At 49.8% G+C, this 13,652-nt stretch overlaps 1 pseudogene across 1 annotated transcript; it reads left to right on the top strand.

Annotated features, from left to right (window-relative positions):
- The first annotated feature begins 1,787 nt into the window (after positions 1–1,787).
- Positions 1,788–4,070, top strand: LOC309518676 (C2 calcium-dependent domain-containing protein 4C pseudogene; annotated as a pseudogene). Its single transcript, XR_014224616.1, has 2 exons — positions 1,788–1,871; positions 2,613–4,070. The product of XR_014224616.1 is annotated as a C2 calcium-dependent domain-containing protein 4C pseudogene (transcript).
- The last annotated feature ends 9,582 nt before the right edge of the window (positions 4,071–13,652 follow it).

Below are 13,652 nucleotides of genomic sequence, written 5' to 3'. Positions count from 1 at the left end.
ACCCAGTGTGTGGCAGCTCTGGAAACGGTTGCATTTTAATTTTTCGTTTTTACAAATTTCATTGAATCCTTCACAGTATAACAGTTTTTATTTTTTAAAATGTTGCAGACAAAACTTTAAAATCTGATATAAACCAATCAAAACATTCCAAAGACCGCATGGGGATGGGAAATACGTACGTGAACCATGCGTCCTCATTACGTACTTTGGGAATAATATACTTATAAATGCCAAACATAGGGTCCATCTCGTCAGCAAAGCTAACAGCAACCTTCTTTAAGATTTGGTGAGAGCCAGTGACAAGATATCTAAATAAAGAAAATCCAAACCAGCTTTTTAAAAAATATTTTCCTTTCCTTTTATAAATGTATATGAAACAGAAAGAACAGTTATAACAACAGATGAAAATCAAAAAGGGGAAAGCAAAACTATAAAATAGGCATGTAAAATGAGTCCAGTTCCACATGGGTTAAAGTAACCAAGTAGAAAATCAGAATACAGAGGTAAAGTTCAGACAACGTACCTCTCCAAAAGGAAAAGTGAACAGAAGATGGTTCTTCAGGTGAGGAATTAATGAAAGAAATGAAGTGATGGAAGTTAAACAGGTACAGTTCCTGCAGGTATCTCTCTGTATTACTTCCTGCTTCTCAATTGGCACCATCAGGGATGTGCTAAGCTAGCTTGGTTAGAGGAAGGGGGAGTGTTAGAAGTCCAATTAATACCTGCAAGAATTTTTTTCTGAAAAGGACATCAGGGATTCTGTTCCTCACTGGCCATTTCTCTGTATTGCCCTGCAGGTTCCAGCAGCAGCTGCATTGATCGCTGTAGAGTAGCAGTGCTTGCTTGGGGGTTTCAGTTTTTAAAACAACTGCTGTAAGGTGATAGTCCTTAAGGCTATGCAATCTCAGTGTGTGATGGGAAGCCTTGCACCTTCCTGTGAGTGTCACCAGCAGAATAGGAAACACACACACGGAGAGAGGGAGAGAGATTGAATTTGGATCAAACTCCAGGTATTCAGATCTACTTCTCTAACCCATTCTTCCCCAGCATGGCCCACGGCTGTGGTCCAGATCAGTGGAGTAGCGTGGGTTGTCAGCACCCGGGGCAAGGCAAGTAATTTGCGCCCCCTAACCCGTGGATTTGCGCCCCCTAACCCTAACCCCCAGATGTTGCGCCCGGTGCGGCCGGCCCCCCTGCACCCCCACGCTACGCCACTGGTCCAGATGTTCTAAAGGGCGCTCGATTGGGAAAAGAATATCAGCTTGTTCTCCTAAGGCAAAGCGCTCGAACTGCAAGGCTACCAGGAATGATGGGCAGAACCTGCATCCAGGAACGGGCAAGGTGCCTCCCCCCACCATTGGCTGGGCATCCCCAGCTCTGGGCTCCCGTCCTGCTCGTGGGCTTCCCACAGTGGGCACCGCCAGGACAAGAGGATGGGCTCCCTTTGCGCTGAGCCTGATTCAAGAGGGGCTGCGGGCTAGAAAAACGACACAAGACGGGGAAACGTGGTGCTGGCTGCTGCTAAAGCCGGCGGCGGCGGCTGGCTGGCAGTGCCCTGCTTGTTTGCGTGCCCCGGGCAGGAGCGCCCCTGAGCAGGCGGCGCCAGCGCGGCTCCTCCACCTTTACGCGCCTGGCAGCTGCTGGCACCGCGGAGGAGGGAGGCGGGAGCGGGGCTGCCGGCCAATGGGAGCTGCCTCTGCCTCCGCGGCTGGCGATTGGCTTCGGCGCGCCGCCGCTTGCCCATAAAGAGCGCGCCCGCGGCGCCGGGCTGCAAGCTCGCAGGAGTAGCGGCTCGAGCGCTTGGCAGGGCGCAGCAGCTCTGTGTGCGCGGCATCCTGAAGCAGTTCTTGGGAAGCGACCGACCCTGCAAGGTAGGCGCGAGGTTGTTTGTGCCCGCGGACTCTACGGGCTTCCTCAGAAGCGAGGCTGGGGACTCCGGTCATAGCTGTCAACGTTTCCCCTTTTTAAAGGGAAATTCCCTTGGGATTCCTCCCAAGAAAAGGGAAAAATTGACAGCTATGACTCCGATGGGGCTTGGCACCTAAGTGTGCTGGGGATCGCAGCCTTGAAAAGGCGGCCAAGATGGAAATCTACGGACGCGCCAAAGACAGACTGGTCTTTGGAGCTCTTCATGGGGGCTCTCCCTCCCCCTTTTCTCTCGTTCTTCCCTTGTTAAGTAAAGAAACCCGTTTTAGTAAATGGAATGTATGTATTGAATTCTATCTAAAACTACCAGGAATTCTTTTGCACAAGGGAAGGAGTTTGGTGGGGGCTGGGAAGGCTTGCTGGAGCCCGATCCTGTGCTTGTTGGCTCTGAAGTAAGGCGCACTTGATTCTGTGAGGCTTACTCGCAAGTAAGCATGCCTGGATTTTTGCAGCTGTGGTGTGCAAAAAGGCTTTAGCTATACAAAAGTAGCATTCAGCTACGTCCTACTTGGAGTAGACCCACTGGAAGGAACAAACATGGCTGTTAATTTCAGTGGGTATACTCCTGAGTAAAAAGAAGCTGAGTACCCCCCATCACCTGCTGCCTACACTTAAGAGGTCTTTAAGAGTTGCGAACAACCCAGAGATATTAACGCCTTTGTATTCGCCTCTCCCTTTTTTGGCAGGTTCTTCTGATCTCCTTCAGCTCTTCTGTGGGACTCCCGAGAAGTCAGCTGGACTCCATGTGGTTCTTGGAGAAAGTGGGGGCATCCCCTGGAGAAGGCCCGTCCTTCCTGGGCTTGCCCCCCAGCCACCCCGTCCCTATCGCAGCCAAGCCGGGGGGGCCTGCTGCAGCTTTTGCCAACATCCTGACCCCGGACCGGATCCCGGAGTTCTGCATCCCTCCCCGACTGGCCAATCCTCCTCCGGCCAAGAGTCCCAGCGCAACTTTCCAGCCCCACCGCTGCCTGACGGAGCCCGGCTTGCAGCAGGCGGCCACCTCGGCCGGGGTGGGGGCCGAGCGCACCCCCTGCCCGTTCCCGCTGCCCCACCTCATCCAGGTGGAGAGCGTGGAGGAGATCCCGGACCTGGAGGAGGAGGAGGAGGAAGGCGGCACGAACTCGGACCCCCGGTCGCAGGCGGCCCTCTCGCTGCCCCACTTCCCCAAAGCGCAGACCTCCTACGGCTTCTGCACGCTGCTGGAGAGCCCGCACACCCGCCGGAAGGAGTCCATCTTCCACCGCGACTCCTCGCCCAGCCTGGCGCGGCCCCGAGCCAGCAGCTACGCGGGCCGAGAGCTCTCCTCCGGCCGCCCGCCGGCCTGCGCGCCCCCGCTGCTCCGCCGGCCCTGCGACAGCGACACGGCCTCCTCCAGCGAGTCCTCGCCCTTCGGCTCCCCGCTGCTGGGCCGCTCCCCTCCGCTGCCGCGCGGGCCCGGCTTGCTCTCCAAAGCGCGCAGCCAGGAGGGGCTGCTGGGCAGGGCCTGGCGCTCCCGGGGCAAGCTGTCCAGCGCGGGGCGAGCCAGCTCCCTGTCCACGGAGGACAGCAGCTCCACCGACAGCAGCCCCGGCGCCGTGCGGCGCTCCTCGGACTGCCTCTTCGAGCCGCTGAGCTGCCGCGCCTGCAGCCTCTCGCCGCTGCCCCTCTTCCCGCCGGAGAGGCTGGGCCGGGAGAGCACGGTGGGCCTGGGCCGGGGCGGGCTGCTGCGGCTGTCCTGCGAGTACTGCCCCGAGAACCGGCGCCTGCGGGTCCGCCTGATCAGCGTGGAAGGACTGTACGAGCCCGCGGCCGAGCCCAAGAGCATCAACTGCTGCATCACCTTCTCGCTGGTGCCCGGCAAGGTCCAGAAGCAGCGCAGCACCGTCATCAAGAGGAGCCGCGACCCCATCTTCAACGAGGACTTCTTCTTCGTGGGCATTGCCGAAGGCGACCTGGGCAGCCTCGCCGTCAGGATGAAGGCTGTCAATAAGGGGAGCAGCTTGAAAAGGGACCTCCTTTTGGGGGAGAGCGAGGTTCCCTTGATGAAGCTTTTAGCGGGTTAAAAAAGAGAGAAAGAACTCCCTTGCAACCTGAGATACTTTATTTATTTATTTTCATACTCGTGGGTTTTTTTTGTTTTAAAATAAATATAATTTTTACTGAAACTTGCAAATGCTTCTCTTTTGGTATCTGTTAGGTCAGGTTTGACTTGAGCAAGGCCTGCAAGTTACCTACTGGAATGCACAATTCATGGTTCTGTTAATCCTGTGCACCTGTGCTTTGGCAATGTCCCATTGAGCTCTCCATGAGGCTTGCACCTAAGGAGCTGTGTACAGACTTGCAGCTTCAGTGTTTGTGTAGCAACCAGAGTGCTTTACATTATCCTTAAAACAACCCCCACAGGGCAGGTGACAGGGTGGTGGTGGCTGAAGCTGGCTAGTTTCAACCTACAACTGGAGAGTCCCAGGTCATCTCTGCTCAGCCACAGAGCTCACTCTCTCAGGGCCTCTCCTGCCTCGGAGGGTGGCTTTAAAATGTAAATTATGAAAGTTTTCTCCCATTTGAATGCAGTGGGGCTTACTTCTGAGTAAACACACACAGGGTTGTGCTGTGAAAGGCAGCAGTTTACCTTAGACCTCCTAGTGAGTCCATGGCCAGAGAGGATATTTGAACTGGAATTTTTTTTAGTTCACTGTTACACAAAACTAGCTCCATTTTTATCATGCCATCAGGGTACATTAGCCTTCCTCAGTCTGGGACCCTTCCAGTACAGAGTGCTCTACTTTGCAGTGTGAAATACAAATGCCTGTGAGCTTTGTATAGGAACACGGCAGACTGTACCTCTTGCACTTCATGACCCTATAGCATCATAGCTTATAGTTCATACCCATTATAAATAATTGCCAACTGAGGCCAGCACTCAGTGCCTCTGATGAAGTGGGCCTTGGTCCATGACAATTTAAGCCACAACAAGGCTACAATCCCAAAGGGATTTACCTAATACATAGCTATAGTGAACCCACGAAGGTTTACTTCTGAGTAATGGGTAAAGGATTGCACTGTCCATCTATTAGATCTGAGGGTGCCACAATGTTTGGGGGCTGTAATTTTGAGTAAATATAGCACTGGCTGGATTGTTCGGTTTTGTTTCAGTAAGAGGCACTGATGTGAAGAGTTAACCCAGAAGTTCCCAACAGGAATTGAATCAAAGAAGAAACGTGTACAAATTAATCCAAGCAAGAGCCCATTTCTTCAGTTGTGGCAATATGTGAACATTCAGCTGAACAGAACTCTTCCATCAAACAGAATGTAAAGGTTTCTTGCTTTTAGCTGAACACTAAGGAAGCAAACAGCTTGGAAATCTTATGTGATAATGGCCATGGCAGCTTGCCTGCTGAATCTGTGAGGGAGTCTGAGTGGAACAGGAAGGGAGAGGTTGGACGTGTATTTTGAGCCAAAATCCAATGCTGCAGTTGAGTGGGTTCCTAACTGGGGAGGGGCTGACTTGGTCCACTACCCCATTTCCTTAATTTTTTTTATTGATTTGTTGTTGTTTTTTAAGTGCACACATAACAAAAACAAAGAAAACAAAGAATGAAAAATGTAAATAATAAACCTTCCCATCCTAAAGCACAATTATACAAAAGCACAAATAATAATATTAATAATAATACATCACAGCTCCAAAGGGATAATAATGTAATGTCATGAGCTGAGGGTGAGGAGTAGGCTGTCTGTCAAGACCCTTCTAATTCCTGGATCCAGCAAGTGTTAAGCAATAATTCAAATTCCTGGAATATCCAGGCTAGCTTCCTGGTAATGGGTCATTAAGGTAGCAAAGGAAGTGGCTCTGTGCCAGACATCAAATGAATGCGGCCCGCTCCCTCAACTCACTGGGAGTTAGAAAAGCCAAAGGCCTGAGCTCAGGTGTGTGTGTGTGTGTGTGTGTGTGTGTGTGTGTGAGCTTGAAGCTGGAGGAAGAAGCAGGCTGAAGTCTCTGAGGGGACAACCATCCCTGATATCTACTTGAATCCAAGGCTGTGGCTATGGGGGAAGCAAGACCCCTTATGGGGTGTTAATGCTGTGAACCCCTCCATCGTAGGCTCAGGTTGTAGACATTTGTAAATAAACCATATATCCTAAAGGGACCACAGTCTCTGCTGTCCCTCATTCCAACCCTGGGGAAGCGCCTGGAACCCCTGGAATCTCACACTGCTTGGAGACTGCGGTGGCCTAAAACAGTATGAACTGACAGAAAGATTCCCTTTAAAGATAATGAAGATTTATAAAAATTAAAGTATTTTCCATCTGCGGGCTCCATCATTACTGACACTAAAGTTTCTATATAGTCCTAAATGAGCCTGCCTGATTGCAAATACTGGTGGCACTGAGTGACCACATGCCTCAACATTTGTAGAAGAAGTGAAACCATGCCATGTGTCACTACCCCATTTCCCACTTGGAAGTGCCATCTCCACACCCCAAAGAGCCCTGTTCTGGGGTGCGACAGGCCAGATCAGGAAAGTTGTGAGTGTGGCTAATTGTCAGATCCCCAAAAACAATGAACTTTGCACCTGCACCCTAGAAGTCTGGCCAGAGGTCCTGTGGGAGAACTCTCAGTCCTGCAGAGCCCCACCTTAAGGGGAGCCACTACATGTCCACAGGAGCCTCAGGGGGCAGGGAGAGCGCTCTCATGAGCCCCATGGTGGGCAAAAGGATTCCTGAATTGCAGGGAGTGGCAGTAATTGATCGTCGTGGTTCCTTCCACCTCTACAATTCTATGATTCTACCCTTGGGTCCAGCTTAAGAGTTCCCCACAGGTTTTGGGTTGGCCACTGTGAGAACAGGGTGCTATGGTCTGATCCAGCAACAGGCTCTGCCTAGGCCCTTACATTCTTAAGTGTCTTGCCTGAGGCTGAGGGTGCCCCAAATCCTGGAGCTGGGTTGAGACAGGGCACAGGAGTATTGTGCAGGTTTGCCCTTAGGAAGTACAGTGGTACCTCGCAAGACAAATGCCTCGCAAGACAAAAAACTCGCTAGACGAAAGGTTTTTCCGTTTTCGATTTGCCTCGCAAGACGAATTTCCCTATGGGCTTGTTTCGCAAGACGAAAACGTCTCGCGACTTTGTTTTCTTTGTCTAAAAACAAAGACATGTTTTGTTTATAAAGTTAATTTATTTTCCCTTCAATTTTTGAACTGCTCTTTACAGTATGTGTGACTTTAAAGAGCAGTTAATAAACTGTTGTTGTACCAAATTTGGCTTTGTTTGGACTTTTTTTGACCATAGGAACGCATTAATTGATTTTCAATGCATTCCTATGGGATTTCATGATTCGCAAGACGAAAAATTCGCTAGCCGACAAAACTTGCGGAACGAATTAATTTCGTCTTGCGGGGCACCACTGCACTCGTTCCTTTACCGCAATTTCCCTCCCAAGTCTGGGTACATACAACCAATGCATTTTTTCTGGCGGTACGCATACCCCTAAACATTTTTTTATTTTTTTTTAGAAAAAAGCACTGCATACAACTGAAATACGTTCTCTAGTCCCCTGCCTGATGTCTTCCTTCTGCCAGCCACTCAGGGCAGGACACCTCCTTGTGCGGTGGATAAACTGGATGAGGAGGAGGGAGGGAGCGCTCTCATCTTAACATGAGACTCCACTGTGGTCCTAAGTAAAGCTGAAAGGTGGGAAATTCATGATGGGCAACAGGAGCGCACAGAGGCTGCTGCCTTACACTGAGTCAGACTGGCAGTGGCCCTCCAGGATTCCAGGCAGGGGGCTCTCCCAGCCCCACCTGGAGATGCTGCCAGGGATCTGAACCTGGGGCCTTCTACATTCAAAGTAGAGATGCTCTCGCACTGTGCTACATCCCTTCCCCAAAAGCAGTCCTTCCCATAGCACATGAACACTCTTTCTATAACACTCTGGAGTTTACTGTAGCAATGGCCATCAATGAAGATCGCTTTAGAAGGGGACTGGACAAATTTACAGAGGACCAGGCTTTCAAGGGCTGCTGGTTGCGATGGCTGTCAGTGCCGGATTTACGTATAAGCTAAACAAGCTATAGCTTAGGGCCCTACTCTCTTGCCCCCCCCAAAAAAAATTAAAGAAAAAAACCCCTGGATGTACATTTCCAAAATATAAGATAAAATTTTTTTAAAAAACCTACATACAACAACAGTGTTTTGTGTTGTGTATGCATGCAGTGCAAGTAGATAAATAGGTACCACTCCGGCAGGAAGGTAAACGGTGTTTCCGTGCGCTGCTCTGGTTCGCCAGAAGTGGCTTAGTCATGCTGGCCACATGACCCGGAAGCTGTACGCTGGCTCCCTTGGCCCATAAAGCGAGAGGAGCACCGCAACCCCAGAGGCATCCACGACTGGACCTAACGGTCAGGGGTCCCTTCACCTTTATGGACCTATTAGGTCCATCAATTACCATATAGCATATATGCAACACAAAAAACAGTGGCAATTTGTTGTTGACAAAGGACAGCTGGACATATAAAGGGCCTCATCACCTTCAGTAGCTTAGGGCCTCATCAAACCTAAATCCAGCCCTGATGGTCGTGCACTGCCAGGACCAGTTTGCCTCTGAATACCAGAGAGTTTTCAGAGGGAGAGTAGGAGGGGCCTGGAAGTTGCTCAGCAACTGCACCTGTTGGGCAGCAGCCTAGCTGGGCAGGCACCTCCCTGGTCAGTCACATAGTCTTCTGCACGATGGTGAGATATGGCAGCTTCCTAGTTACCTATTTAAAGTGTTGCAGCTATTTCTTGTGCATGATCTAGTTGTAATCCTTGCAACAACCCCAGGCTGACAGAGTCACTTGCACTTTGCAGCTTGCACTTCCCTATACTGTATGTCTTTTGCTTAAAAAATAAATAAATCAGTTCCAGTACTGTTAGGTCACTGCAAAATACAATATGTGGAAAGCTTCAATCACTTAATTGGGGGGGGGGGGAGCATTGTCAACTGTATTGCAGCACCTATTGGTGAATTATATAACGCTTCCAAGTGTCTACGTGATGAGGCTGAGGGCGATGGGAGTAGAATCCATTTTCAGAAGATGATGAGGAAAAGACAAGCTACAATCACCCTGACTTAATCTGATCTTGCCTATTATTGAATATGGTCTCTTGGTCCAGTTAGTAGTAAAATTAGAAGTATGGTATGGCAATGGATTAAAAAAACACTCAGGTTTTAATCTTAAATGCAAGCAGCAGAAGGTTGGCTGTAAAATTTGCTGCCTCGTTGTGAGGTGTACCAAACTGCACTGACGGCACTTAATTGAATTGTCTTGCATCATTTATAACACTTTATGTTCTCTTCTAACGTGTTCTGGGCTTGGGGTGTCTGTCCTCTGCCATTCCCCTTGCACAGATGGCAAGCAAGGCAGAAAGAGTGGGATTTGCGCCTGTGCTGTACTTTACAGAGGAGAGAGGAGGAGAGTCCTCTGTCTGAAAGTGTCCTCAGTTGGAAGGCTTAAAGATCAAGGCTTAAAGATGAAGGGAGAGCAAGCGGTACCTTGAAGTTGCCCCCCTGGCACCATCTGGGCAGCAGACTGAGCAGGCACCTGGTCACAGGCTTCCCTGTTACAGAGAGATGCACTGCATTTCTATACTAATGATGATGGTGGTGATGATGATGTAGCATTACTTATTCCCCCCCCCCATCCAACTGGGTTTCCCAAGCCACACTGGGCAGCTTCCAACAAAATATAAAGGAATAAAACAAAACATTAAACATTAAAAGCTTCTTGAAAAGGACTGTCTTCTAAAAGTTGTATAGTTATTTATCTCTTTGACATCTGACAGGAGGGCATTCCACAGGGTGGGCACGACTACTGAGAAGGCCCTCTGCCTGGTTCTCTGTAACCTCACTTCTTGCAGTAAGGGAACTGCCACAAGGCCCTTGGAGCTGGACCTCAGTGTCCGGGATGAACGATGGGGGTGGAGATGCTCCTTCAGGTATACAGGGCCAAGGCCATTTACAGCTTTAAAGGTCAGCACCAACACTTTGAATTCTGCTCGGAAATGTACTGGGAGCCAAGGTATATCTTTCAGAACCAGTGCTATATGGTCCTGGTAGCTATTCCCAGTCACCAGTCTAGCTGCCGTGTTCTGGATTAGTTGTAGTTCCCGAGTCACCTTCAAAGGTAGAGCGCATTGCAGTAGTCCAAGCGGGAGATAACCAGAGCATGCACCACTCTGGTGAGACAGTTTGTGGGCAGGTAGGGCCTCAGCCTGCATACCAGATGGTGCTGGTAGACAGCTGCCCTGGACACAGAAGTGACCCGTGTCTCCATGGACAGCTAAGAGTCCAAAATGACTCCCAGGCTGTGCACCCAGTCCTTTAGGGGCACACTTATCCCATTTAGGACCAGGGAACTCCCCACACCTGCCCATCCTCTGTCTTGTCAGGATTCAACCTCAATCCATTGACCGCCATCCACCCTCCAGACACCTCCAGACACTCATACCTGCCTTCACTGGTTCCCAGGTTGGAAGTTTTTAAGTAGAGGTTGGGTGGCCCTCTGTCAGGGACTCTTTAGTTGTGATTCCTGCATTGCAGGGGACTTCACTAGGTGACCCTTGGAATCCCTCCCAACTCTACAATTTTATGGTTCTTTATGGTATATCTATAATGTTGTGAAGCTGATTATTTTTTATTTTACTTTATGCTATTTTTGATGCAGCAGCTGATTCTACTATGGTCAGTAATATGGGCTGAAACAAATAGATTCCAAACTGAAAATGTTAAAGAGTGAAGAAGCCAAGGCTGCTGGTTTCCTCTTCCTGAGAGTAATTCAGGGCCTGGTGTCCTGCAGAAAGTGAATTCAGAAAATCCTCTATCACCATCTTCCTGTAATAAAGATAAAGACATTAAATCTGTCTTTGCACCTTCCCCATTTCCCTCTGAGCAAAGGGAAAGTCTCTTCCTGAAAAAATGTTGTCCCCATCCAACCAGTCCCTTAGAGAGCTGCCGGCAGGAAGTGTTTCTTCTGCAGAAATATAAACAACCCAAACTTTTCAAAGGAAAAACATTGGCAAACAAGCAAAGCGATTCTTCTTCCCTTACTCCTGTTGCTTGCTTATCTTCTTTTCTTAAGCATTTGTTCTGTATGTATGTATGTATGTATGTATGTATGTATGTATGTATGTATATAGGAACCTCATACCCTTCCACAGTCCTCAGGTGAAAAGAGGAAAATTTCTCACTCTCCCACAACTTATTCCCTTGACCTCACATTTTTGCCCCCCCCCCCCAGCAGAGGATTTCTGATCAGAAGAAGGGCAAGTGCTGCCACCGTTGCACCAACTGGACACAGCCATGGGTGTAGCCAGGGAGTTGGGGGGGGGGGCAGAACCTCAGTTAGCTATGTATTTTTGCTCCCCCTTGGCTATGCCCATGGATGCAGCACACACGCCCTCCATCGTCCTCATAAAACCCCAATTTTATTTTATTTTTTGGTAGATTTACAAAAAGAAAAGTATACAACAATAAATATCGTATTTTTGCTCTATAACACGCACCCGACCATAACACGCATGTAGTTTTTAGAGGAGGAAAACAAGAAAAAAAATATTCTAAACGAAACAGTGGAAGTATGATTTTTGTGGTTCATGCTGTGGCCACAGACATGTGATCTGACGGTGAGTTTGGAGTAGCCCAATGCAATAATCCTGAGGATCCATGTGGATCCATGCTTTGTAACCACGTTTTTGCACCAGGCAACAGTGGGTGCATGATTTTTTGGTGCAAGATGGACATGCTATGTGATCTGATGGTGAATTTGGGGTGACCCAGTGCAAAAATCCTGAGGATCCATGTGGATCCGTGTTTTGTAACCATGTTTTAAGTGGGGAGGGGAGGAAAAGCACTCAAGGAACAAGGAGCATGTGTGGGGTGGGTGGAGAAGGATGCTGCTAATAATGCAGAAGAGGGGTATAAAGGGAGAAGGCTCCTATCCTCTCCCACTTTGCTCCTTTAAAGCAAGCAGGCTCTGCCTTTCTCCCTCCTCCCCGCTCATCCCCGGCTTAGCGAGCTGAAAAACTTTGCTGCTATTTAGCGAGCTGAGTGGGGAGGAGAGAGGGACAGAGAGCCTGCTTGCTTTAAAGGAGCCAACCGGACAGGAGCCACTTACACTCATGTAAGCAGCTCCTCTCCTCTCCCACTTTGCTCCTTTAAAGCAAGCAGTCTCTCTGTCCATCTCTCCTCCCCACTCAGCGGCTCTTCTCCTGATTTGCTGTTCCAAAGTGAGCCTCAGAGAATGGAAGGAAGGGGAACCATGGATCCTCTGCTCACCACTGCAGCAGATCCCCCCGTCATCCGCAGGCATTCCCTCCGTAACACGCACAGACATTTCCCCTTACTTTCTAGGAGGAAAAAAGTGAGTGTTATGGTGCAAAAAATACGGTAAATTTTAGAAAGGGGCAAGATTAGATGTGGATGCACAAAGCATTTTTTAAACAAACAAGCTTGAGTCTCCTTGCGCTCCACTCCCCCATTATTTGTGCCCAAGGCGACCCTGCCCTCTGCCTGCCCCTCAGAGCTGGCGCATCATGTGGAGCTGGGCCTCGTGGCAGCGGTCTCTCCTCCTCCTCCTCCTCCTCTCCCACACGCCAGCAGCCGTTACAAGCTGCACAAGGGAGCAGGTCAGTGGCTGCAGCCATTTAGTGTCCACAGGGTGCTCCCTTGCTGCTGCTGCTGCTGCTGCTGCAGCCGCCACTCAGGCCAAGCCCCAAGCTCAGCAGCTGGTCTGGTGAAGAAAATAGAGACATTCCGGGATCAAATCGGAAGTCATAATGGCTTTTATAATAATAATAATAATAATAATAATAATAATAATAATAATAATAATTTATTATTTGTACCCCGCCCATCTGGCTGGGTTTCCCCAGCCACTCTGGGCGGCTTCCACAGAAACCAAAAAACACTAAAATATCATACATTAAAAGCTTCCCTGAATAGGGCCGCCTTAAGATGTTTTCTGAATGTCAGGTAGTTGTCCATCACCTTGACATCCGATGGGAGGGCATTCCACAGGGCGGGCGCCACCACCGAAAAGGCCCTCTGCCTGGTTCCCTGTAGCTTCGCTTCTCGCAATGAGGGAACCGCCAGAAGGCCCTCGGCACTGGACCTCAGTGTCCGGGCAGAACGATGGGGGTGGAGACGCTCCTTCAGGTATACTGGGCCGAAGCCGTTTAGGGCTTTAAAGGTCAACACCAACACTTTGAATTGTGCTCGGAAACGTACTGGGAGCCAATGTAGGTCTTTCAAGACCGGTGTTATGTGGTCTCGGCGGCCGCCCCCAGTCACCAGTCTAGCTGCCGCATTCTGGATTAGTTGTAGTTTCCGAGTCACCTTCAAAGGTAGCCCCACGTAGAGCGCATTGCAGTAGTCCAAGCGGGAGATAACTAGAGCATGCACCACTCTGGCCAGACAGTCAGCGGGCAGGTAGGGTCTCAGCCTGCGTACCAGGTGGAGTTGGTAGACAGCTGCCCTGGATACAGAATTGACCTGTGCCTCCATGGACAGCTGTGAGTCCAAAATGACTCCCAGGCTACGCACCTGGTCCTTCAGGGGCACAGTTACCCCATTCAGGACCAGGGAGTCCTCCACACCAGCCCGCCCACTGTCCCCCAAAAACAGTACTTTTGTCTTGTCAGGATTCAACTTCAATCCATTAGCCGCCGTCCATCCTCCAACCGCCTCCAGGCACTCACACAGGACCTTCACCG

The sequence above is a fragment of the Podarcis vaucheri genome (genome assembly GCF_965113315.1).
Source record: "Podarcis vaucheri genome assembly, chromosome: 14".
Taxonomy (NCBI): domain Eukaryota; kingdom Metazoa; phylum Chordata; class Lepidosauria; order Squamata; family Lacertidae; genus Podarcis; species Podarcis vaucheri.
The sequence above is the reverse complement of the archived record's forward strand: the minus strand, read 5'-3'. Positions and strand labels throughout refer to the sequence as shown.